Raw genomic sequence first — 10,780 nt, 5'->3', positions numbered from 1 at the left:
GACAAAAAAAACAGTAATGAACACTTTTTTGCTGCCATTTGTACAGACTGTGAACGCACGTTCTGCCACTGGAGTAGTTTGGAAAGACGCTTCTGGACATGAAAAAAAACACACACACACACACAGGTTTTTCCTGGGCCATGCACGGTGGATAGTGTAGAGAGACGAGATGGGGATGACCCAATTCAATGGGAAACATGGTTGCTGCTGGTGTGAGATCCCAGAGGAAGTCATTGCAAAAGGCAATGGCCATTGCAGAGTGTACGGACGTCTGTGCAGAAACAGCGTACAGACGAGTCGTTCATCAAGCATGCCCACAAAGCCAGAGCAAAAGTACAAGATATAAGCTGTGGAGTAAAAGGAACAAGTGTTCTCACACTGCTAGCTTACTTCACTTTTTGTTCTGGCTTTGTGGTAGATTACATGCATGCGGTCTGCTCTGGCTTTGTGAAAGCCACAACACTTCTTTGGTTGAAATCGAAAACGTGTCGTGGCTTTCGACTTCGTCAGAGCATTGCCGAAGTCAACCGGAAACTCACAGGTCCGCGCCCTGTGTGGGAAATGTCAAGGTTGGCGAGGTCCCTGAAGGATATACACTATTGGAAATCTGCAGAATGGCGAAATTGGTAGCTTTTTTATTCTCCAGTAGTTTTACATGACTACATTCCCAGGGAACACTACGAACACTGGTTATCGTTTGTTAACATAATGCACTATTTGTTGGGCCCGTGCATCAGTGTGGAAAATTTGCACAGCATTAAACTCGACATGTTGAACTTTCTGAAAAGGCCCCAAGAGTTGTATGGTAAGAAAAACGTGACATACAACTCTCACCTCCTCCTTTACCTCGTCGACACAGTGAGAGAGTGGGGTCCGTTGTGGTCATACTTTCCGTTTGAAGACATGAACGGGAAGCTCGGAAAAATGGTGAATGGGACCAGGTACCCCGAAAGACAAATTGTTGAAAAATTTTGCCTCATCCAAGCTGTCCCAAGGCTTTGGCAGCATTCATTGAACAAGGACAAAAACCTTCAGGAAATATTTAGAGCTTTGTGCAGAGCATACAAGTTGAGAATGAAACGCTTGCAAAATGATAATGTCGCATTCTACGGGAAAGGTGTCAGCAGGCCTGACGGTATGCACTACAACAAAATGACCTTTGGATCTTTCACCATATGTACCGCAAGACTTGAGAAGTCACGCCGAGTGAACTCGTTAATCGAAATGGATGGTGTGTTTGGACAAGTACTTGACATTGCAGCACAATGTTCATTGGGACATGCAACATGTACCTGTCTCAGAGATGTCATTATCTCTGTTGAGGTATACAAAGCATGCCGTAGCATGCTTAATACTTTCTGCAGCAACAAATTCTGTCGATTTGTTGAGGTTGAGAACACAGGAGAAACAAGAAATTTTAGAATGAGAGTAATAAATAAATGCCTTGCGTTAGTCTGTAGCAGTACGACATATTTGTGTACACTAAATGAAACGAGTATTTTGGAGACCAACTGACGTGATATTTTGTCACTGCATTTTTTTTGTTTTACTTATTTGTGTACACTAAATGAAAAGAGTATTTTGCAGATCAACTGACGTCTTATTTTGTGATTCCTTTATTTTGTTTTACTTATTTGTGGTTGTATGTTATATGTGCATATGTTGTACATGGTACTGACAAGACATTTGGCTTATGCAACCTTTTAAAAGAGGACGTTGTTGATGTAACAGCTGTAGAACGAACATTCGAGTTGGTCCATGAAATGAAGTAGCTTGAACGGTGTTGTAATTAGCACGGCCACTTTGTAAATATATGTACACATGTCAGTGGCTTGAATGTTCATCTACCCAATTTGCATAATTCTACATTACTGTACATAAGTGTGCCTATATATGTCATTTTGAGAGTAATTTCCAATGTGATAAATGTACTAGTGTTTTGGTGCTGAACCAAAAGCTGATTTTGTGGTCTGTCTCCTTAGCTTTTTTTTTTTTCAGTGACGACATGCACCTCTGCAAAGTGCTGATGGTTTTGGTAATGCCGGTGTGGTCTTTGTGATGTTTAGGCACAGAGAAAACAAACACACGTCATTGCTGTGAACACAGAGTTTATTATACTCTGGAATATCATATGATGAAATATCATACTGAAATTATTTTTTCAAACTTCAGAGTCACACAGCTCGAACAGATGATGGTCATTAGAATAACAATAATTTCATGCATTTACACATTTCAAATGAAACAAGAAAGACATGGAATTTTATCATCCGAAAATTCTATGTCAAATGTCGAGTTGTTGATGAGAGTGTAATGTGGACATACACCATACGTCGAGTTTCTTGAGTTTATCATACCGTGGTCTTCTTAAAATAAGGAATAAGCAATGTAATACATGTTTCATAGAGCTAAAAAAGTAATATGTTAGATTTTTTACCTCGTGAGAATATTCATTAAAATAACAATGATTTCATGAATTTACACATTTCAAATGAAACAAGAAACCTATAGAATCTTCTCAGCAACAATCTTTATGTGGATTGTCAAACGAGTTGTTGTTGAGAGCGTAATGTGCAAACACATTGCACGTTGAATTTCTTTTGAGTTTCTGATTACTCATTAGGAACACATTAGAGCTTAAACAGAAAGTCAATAGCTATTTTCATTAGGCGATTATAGACGTCCACGGAACAGTTTCCCCCAGTAACCTCAGAAACGCTGCTACTCTCCGCAGTGTGTGCAGTTTGCCGCATCGTGGCGTATACTGTGATGACTTTACGTTGTCATTTGTACACTGCGTCTGCTACATTGAATTAATACGTGTCGGACACTCAATGGGGGCCTACAGGTGATCTCCGATGATAGATGCGGTTGCGCGAACAGCTGTCGTAACGAAGGGTCTGAACGCACGCTTTTTAGCCACGATATACATCATGTTTGTGGCATCTACCAAATGTGGTGTGTGTGTGTCCGTGCAAGAAATGCGGCGTGAACGTGAATTCGAAAACGCATGAAATTTCTGAGACGTTCCCTTTTGGTTTTATTCAATGGTCTGCATTCGTCTATACAACCCTCCCCCTCTCCCCCCGGGACGAAAATCCTGGAAGTATCCCTGCCTCATACTCCTTATGCATCCATTAACAGAAGATTAAGCGATGGCTACAGTGAGTTCTTGTCCCAGCACTCATCCTCCTCTTGCGTTGGACAGCTTCTTTGGTGGCTGACTGCTGTATAGGTCTGGGCACCATCAGGACTTGAAAAGCGATGATAGTACACTCTAAGAAAAAAGGGTGTGAAAAGGTGGTAACTTCTATAGTTACGACCTAGGTCAGCATAGCGTCTGATAAAGGGTGTAAAAGGGTTGCAAAAGTAATTATCATATATCCAAATTGCTACAAAAAGGCGTACGCCCCCCTCGCTCACCGAATGAGAAGCGGTAACCCTATCATTCGTAGGTACACTCTTAAAAATGAACTTCACCGCATAGCACGCTGCTAGCCAACCATCATCTCGAATGATATCGTTATCTGCCCTGATTTGTTGAAAACGGGGGGCGTACGCCTTTTTTGTGACAGTTATGAACAGCATAAGTGTCACAGAAAAGGCGTACGCCCCCGTTTTCAACAAATCAGGGCAGATAACAATATCATTCGAGATGATGGTTGGCTAGGAGCGTGCTATGTGGTGAAGTTCATTTCTAAGAGTGTAGCGGGTAGAACATTGCAACCTTTTAGGCACAACATATGCGACAACTATTACCACCTGAAAGGTGTACCTCCTTCACCCTTTTTTCTGAGAGTGTACAGCCTTTTATTTAGGCTGACAGTCCCCTTAACAAAGAATTAGGAAGAGGCAACACGATACGACGTCAAATATTTTTTTTTCCTCCGTTCACTCGGGGTTTATTTATGTTATAGTATCCCAAAGGCTCCTAGGGGCATCGCTATTGCTTCACATTGTTGTTTTCAACGAAGCTCGATGTCGGTGACAGATATAAATGTGCTTGTATGTGCGTTTAGTGTTTTATATATTATGATAAGGATGATATATGCTGCGCTGCTGGAGTAAAACGTTCTGTCAACTCACCTTGACTTTACGATGTTCGCCCCGCAGTTCTCTTACTTAAGGTGCCTCTATATTCATCGCACATTGCAAATACGGCGCCCCCAGGGAGTCGAAATGTGTCGAAAAAGTTCGCTCACACACGCAAGGGCATCATCGGATGAGCGGAATACCAGCTACCTTTTTTTTTCTTTTAAAAATCAAATCAAATCAAATACCCGCTATCGCCTTAGACTTCCAACAGCCACATCACCTCCAACTGCACTATCAAAATCAACCATCTGCGTTACCGCATAACACGAACCTGCGCCTGCCGATCAATCATGAAGCGGTAACCGCGTACGGCGAACTCTCGACGAAAAACCGGCCACCGTCACCGTTTCTTGCGGTGACCCGACGGGAGCAATAGGAACGTCACCGACTTCTCGACAACAGCGATGGACGGAAAACTCCAGCGAAGAGCGGAAGCGGCCGCTCGACGGCAGCCAATAGGACAGCCCTATGAGCGGACGGGTGCCAACACCACCTAGATAGAGACGGCCTGCGCATTGGCTCCTGTCCCTCCTTCGCTACGTGGACATTAAAAGTCAGAATTCATCTGCTACTGCGATTCACTCTTCTGCGAAACAAAGAACTAGCAAATGATTGCAGCTCACCTGGAACCTGCAGACCTAAATGTTTAGACAAAAAGTGCAAGGCGCTTTCCGGAGGCATGCTTACTTACGTTTGGGTGAGGCTCCGTGGCGTGGCGACGCTGTAATTTCGAATAATAGCAACACCACTTGCAATTCACAGTGCTTTGCAAGTGGGCAGTGCACCACTTGCAATTGGCAGTTGCAAAGAGCAGGCCCGAGGACCAACACCACCTAGATACAGAAAGCCTGCGTGCTCGTCGACTTGACGTAACAATTAAGAGTCAGCCAATCAGGATCGTGTTTTCAACGGCCGTAGCCAATCACGGACGTGCTTTCAGTGGTTGTGACTACGGAGAAGCACTGTCGTCTGCGAGTTGTGATTCAACGTCTCCGCGTACTAAATGGGAAAACTTGGAAATACGCGTAAAACGCAAGACGGCCTCAAACTTTGTCAAAACTGATTGCACTTGCACTTTTTGTCTAAATATTTATGTCCTGCAGGTTCCAGGTGAGCTGCAATCATTTGCGGCTTCTTGAATTCGCAGAAGGGTGAATTGCACCAGCGGACGAATTCTGACTTTATATGTCCACGCAGTGAAGGTGGGAGAGGAGGCAATAAGCAGGCTTTCTCTATCTGGGTGGCGTTGCCCAGAACGGCACAGAATCTGATCCTATACAGAAAGACGCACGCGAACAATACCGGATAGGTGAAGCCCAGTGTTGCTAGACCGCTCTGGAGTGTCTATTCCAAGACCACAAAAAATACACCGCTATTTTGAAAATAGACTGAAGGCTATACGCTGTAAGCTATTGAAGAACGTTGAATATTATGAATACTTGGGCCCTGATCCGAAGTGAGCTAAAATTGGATAACCATATTAACACATGTGTTGTAAAGCTACTCAACGAATTTGGATGTGAAAAGGACAATTTGTAGCAACGAAATAAATTGCATACCAATTTATATGCAATTTATTTCGTTGCTACACAATGCGAAATTTCCTTTTTGACATCCACATTCGTTGAATAGCTTTACAACGCACGTGTTAATACGGCTATCCCATTTTGGATCATTTCTAATCATGACACTCAAGTATTTATATTATCAACCAATAGGTCTTCCTTGGAATATATATGTAACCAGCAGTCTAGGAACCATAAAATAGCGCTCCGAAATAGCAGTCCGAAAATTTAACAGAGGTCTATCGAACGATTCCTATAGTCCAGGTGCAGAAACACTCCAATCTCGTATTGAAAATAATTCCTGAGGTTCCCTCAGAGTCTGAGTTCTGGAGGTATTATGGGACATCTGAGGTCTGGAGGTTGCCTCAGAGCCTGTGGTTCTGGGGTTACCTCACGGCCTGAGTTTTCTTCACAGTAGACCTCACGACACGAACAACACAGAGTGCCCGTAGCTCCACTTTGTTTTCAAAGGCTATCTATTGTCATCGCGTTTTCAAACACTGTAATTTGTCATTCAGTGTTTCGACTAGGCACCTACGAGACTAATACCCCTGTCACACGGCAAATTGAACGTCATTCCCACCGAATGATATTGGCGCTGAATGACATTCGTTTCGTGTCACACGGTGAAATCATATGACATTAAATGCGAATGATATTCGCGCCTAGCGAACGAGTTCGGGGAACTCTTTTCCCTCTCGAACCGACAGCGTACCCTCGTAGTAGAAAGGTATAGCAAAAACAGCAAAAATAAACCGTTCGAAGAATTGAAAGACGAATGGAAGGTTGTACATTTTATCGCGAGTTTGACATAACTTTTGACACGAAGGAAGGAAGGCTATAAACACTGTTTTTCGGATAACTACCCTCGTTCCCAGTCGCGACGGTACCAAGTGCGGTGCAGATAGGCTTCTTAGTTGTGTTTGCTTCGGTTGCCTACACAACTGATTGTCTTTGGAAAGGCAAACATTTTGTGAAATAATCTAATGTTTCGCCACTTTTGAGCCAAATAAACGAAACTATAGCTAATGTACCTGTATAATGCTTGATACGTTCGGCCCTGGTGTCTTAATTATCGACAGTGACGTCATTTACGAATGACGTTCTGTTTCTTCGTGTAGCTCGATGTAAGACAAACGAATGACATTCGGCGCGCGAGTGTCATTCGTTGGGAATGCCATTCGGCTTGCCGTGTGACAGGGGCATAAGAAGCCACGAAAACGGACACACGCGGACGGTGTCAGTCTGTTTTCGCAGTTCGCTACTCTCGTTCTTTATTAATAGTTATTATGACCACCAACTCGCTTGCTTTTAGCAGGTCTTTCATTGTGTTAGCGTTTGTATTCGTGTACAACTCGTTTGCGCTTTGTGTTAGCAGAGCTTTAATTTATAGCCGAATATAATGTATTTATGCCTTCGCGATGGTTTATGTGGATGACACTTATAAAATTTCGTGTTTCGGCGTTGTGGTTTGGTGTAAAGGTTAGCTAGCGTTGCCAATTTAATGCCAACAATTGAATTATGATCAAAAACAAATCTTGTGAACCTCACCAACGAATAGGTTCCCCTGTGAAGTTCCCAAATTCCCGGGGCTGTAAGGTGTAGCATGTGCGTGAACATCATTTGTGGAATCCCTACGTTTCCTTCAACACAACTGAAATTCTGTTACTCTTTTTTCCTGATATGGCCTTTTCCGGCGTGATTGACTATACCGGAGGAGTTTCGACTTTGAAAAGCTGCTCCCCTGGTACGCCTGGTACGAGTTAACACTGTGTGAATTGTCTGGGTATGAGCTGTTCCGGTATCAGTTCTCCTGGTATGAGTTGAGTTTGGAATGACTTGTCTTGTATGAGCTGGGTGGTCGCTCACACGGCTATATCACAAAACGTACGAATATTTAAAAATTCATGACAAAAGTACACACATTGTAAACAAGTGGGTATACGCCACCCCCCAAAAAAATGTGTTTATCTCCAGAAATGCAAGAACGCACATAATGAGATTATAGTGAACATCGAAATGGTAGAAAATGGCATAAAAAACTTTGCAGCTTTACACCGTCCCTAAAATCACCTTTTGGTTCGACAAAACACAAAATGCTTACAATGCGGCGATAGAACCCCCACAGTTTCTACTGCAATTGTTTATATCTAGCGCAAAGTTAAGTTGAACTAAAAATGAGTGATGTAAGCACAGAGTCCGCGGTTTGAACTCTCTAACGATCCCTTGCAGAGTGACACTGCACACGGATGTCATTGTACCTTACCAAGACATGTTATTCGAGTGTTATCTATGATCTCCGTTCCACAGATATTCCTCAAACATTGCTCTGAAGAATTACTCGTCATGTCGCGTTCTGCAGATAGAAAAAAAAAAGTCCGTAAAACTACTGTCCACAGAACCATGTCTGTAGATATGACAACATCACGATGTTACTTGAACGTTGTATCAGTCCACGCTCGGAATGGATTCGGTACAAATGTAGCTGAGATTAACGTCCATTTTCACCATGTGAAAGGACAGCCAATGTTCCCTCATGTGTTTGTTTTTGTCTGACACGTTACAGTTCTGGTACACGCGAACGCAATACAGAAATTCAGTCAAAAGACGGCAGAACAGGCCACGGTGTCTACGATAAACTTGCGCATAAAGTTCAGACATAAACTTTACCCACCCGTTACTTTCAAACTGATAACGCATTACGCGGCAAATAATTGCAAAGCTCCTGACACTTCCGTAGAGGACGTTGAAAGCGGGAGACCTGAAAGAACGCAAAGGTGACAGTGAGGCGGTTTAGCACAAACGACAGGCAAAATAATATAAAGCGAAGACACTTTGCCCCGCTGTTGTTTACCGCTGTAGCTCATCACACGGCACCCCGTGTTTAACGTCCCTCGCGGAAGGTGGCGTGTCTAAGCAACTTGTACCCAGCCACCAAGTTGCTGGCGTCCTCGGCCGGGTTCGAACCCGCGATCAGAAGGCGAACACGCTACCGACTGAGCCACAGAGGCCGGTCCCATTAAACTGATTTTATCAGGAAATGCGTGGCTAATAGCTTACTGCTGTTGTCTGCATTGAGGTTTTTACTGGTCAGGTACTCCCTTTAGCGAGAGAAAGGAGCAATGGATGAACACTTACAAATAGCGCCCGGGCTGACGAAGTGGTGTGGTCCTGCTACTTTCTGTTACCAAAATCCTTTTTTTTTTCACAGGTACAGTGATAGCAAGATACGCTTAAAGGAAGCCTAATAAGATGGACAGCATTTTACAGAGATGACCGTATACTTGCCGGCACACTGCATTCGCAGCCTGAATCGATCTGAAACCGCACTTACCCCACTTCAACCCCACTTTCAAACCACAGCCAATCAAATAGGCACCGTCCTCCGTACGCTCCTTCTCCGCTTCTCATGTTCCTGACTTCTTTAATTTGTACTGCTCACGTGTAAAGAGAAATGTTGGGCGATTGCTTAATCACATATTCGTCCTATAGAGCTACAAAACTGGTCTACTCCATTCCTGCTTCATCTGTCCGCGTGGGGTCTCCTCTCTGAAGAGCAGACGCCGCAGCGCGTGCGTGGGCGCTAGCCGCGGCGCTCGCATGGACAACTGCGCTTCAATCTGTTAAAAAGGACGCGGAAAGCATACTTACTATACGTCCTCGTTTGACTGCTAGGTGAAAATTTGCGAAATTCATGATATGGAGACCAAGGTGTCCTTGTTCGGGGATTGAGAGGCACTTGAACTCTTTTGCTGAGCTCTTTTATGCACCGCAATGGGGTAGAGTATCGCCTCTTGCAGTGAAACACCCCATTCATCATCTTTAAATAAAGCTGTTGTTGGTGTCCGAAACCTTTTGTTGCGAACCGGTTACCGCTATTGTTTTTTTTTTCGGTTCTGCTCCGCAACGTGTTAACAGTGTCATGAAAATTTCGGTTCGGGTTCGGGTTCGGTTCGACACATTCTTAAAAGTGTCACAAGCTCGCAGTTCTACTTGTACTGCTCATCCTAGAAATACCTACACAAGTAATTCGAAACATCGGCGAAGCAGTTCTGCCGCGTTCTGCATCGACGCCATGACGGAGATGTTGGAGATGAAAAGTCAAACTGTTTCAAATCCCCCTTTCACCGACTGCGCGGCGCTGACCCCTGGGCACGTGAGGTGTGCACTCTGTTGAGAAGCGGACGTATGTGGGATATCCCATGCAGTACCCACAAGGATATCCTCAGAAGCGCGTCCAGGGGACGTCGTCTAGATGCTTACATTTGCGTATGGATACTCGCATCCTAAGGAAACAGCCAGAGCGGTTCCTCGGTGTGGGTGCGCATGATAACTTTTGGATGCCGAACTGCAGCACTTCCTGTAGGGCTATTGGATCATCTCACGGGGAACCACGCAACTCATTTCCGTAGAAATATAATTGGGATGACGTGCATACATTCCACTATGCCTTTGGAGCTCTTTATTGAAGAAACAAAGAAAACAGCAGCTAATCCAATTCATTGCCAATTGCAGGTGACATTATCTGTCCTGGTCATCTTCCTATTGCTGAGCAAAGGCTGTTCTACCGAGGCAACTGCTCAGGTACGCCAAAATTTCCTGGGAAAACTGGGTCAGTTCGCTCCAAGTTGTCTGTGATCGGTCTCTACTCGGCTTCGATCTGCAGTTCGTGCTTATATGGTCTGAGCTGGTTGCATAAAGCATGCTCGCGGTTAAAGTTGAGATCGCGTTTGGTACTTTCTCGTGCACCGTTCTCTTATTTTGCGACTGTATCCACCAGTGACTTATCCAGATCCCCGCTACATCCCCCAACTCCCACTCAAATGTTTTGCGGCACCCCCCTACATGTATCCTTGTGCACCCCCTACAAGGGGGGCAGTGTTATTTCAGTTTGAGATAAATGTCAGCAATGATACATATACACTTGGTACAGTAATAGTGACCCGGCTCCACGTTTGCGATTCTGGATAAACGACTGGTATCCACCAAATTCTAGCTAATGCGTTTTCAACTGACTGCTCCGCTTAGATGACTCCGCCTTGATTTGTTACTCACGACCCAGCAGGTGTATCTTACGCGGATGGCGCCCCGGCTCGAAAGTTTCCCAAAGGGCTTCTAAG

This window comes from Ornithodoros turicata, chromosome 7 (assembly GCF_037126465.1).
Source record: "Ornithodoros turicata isolate Travis chromosome 7, ASM3712646v1, whole genome shotgun sequence".
Taxonomy (NCBI): domain Eukaryota; kingdom Metazoa; phylum Arthropoda; class Arachnida; order Ixodida; family Argasidae; genus Ornithodoros; species Ornithodoros turicata.
The sequence above is the reverse complement of the archived record's forward strand: the minus strand, read 5'-3'. Positions refer to the sequence as shown.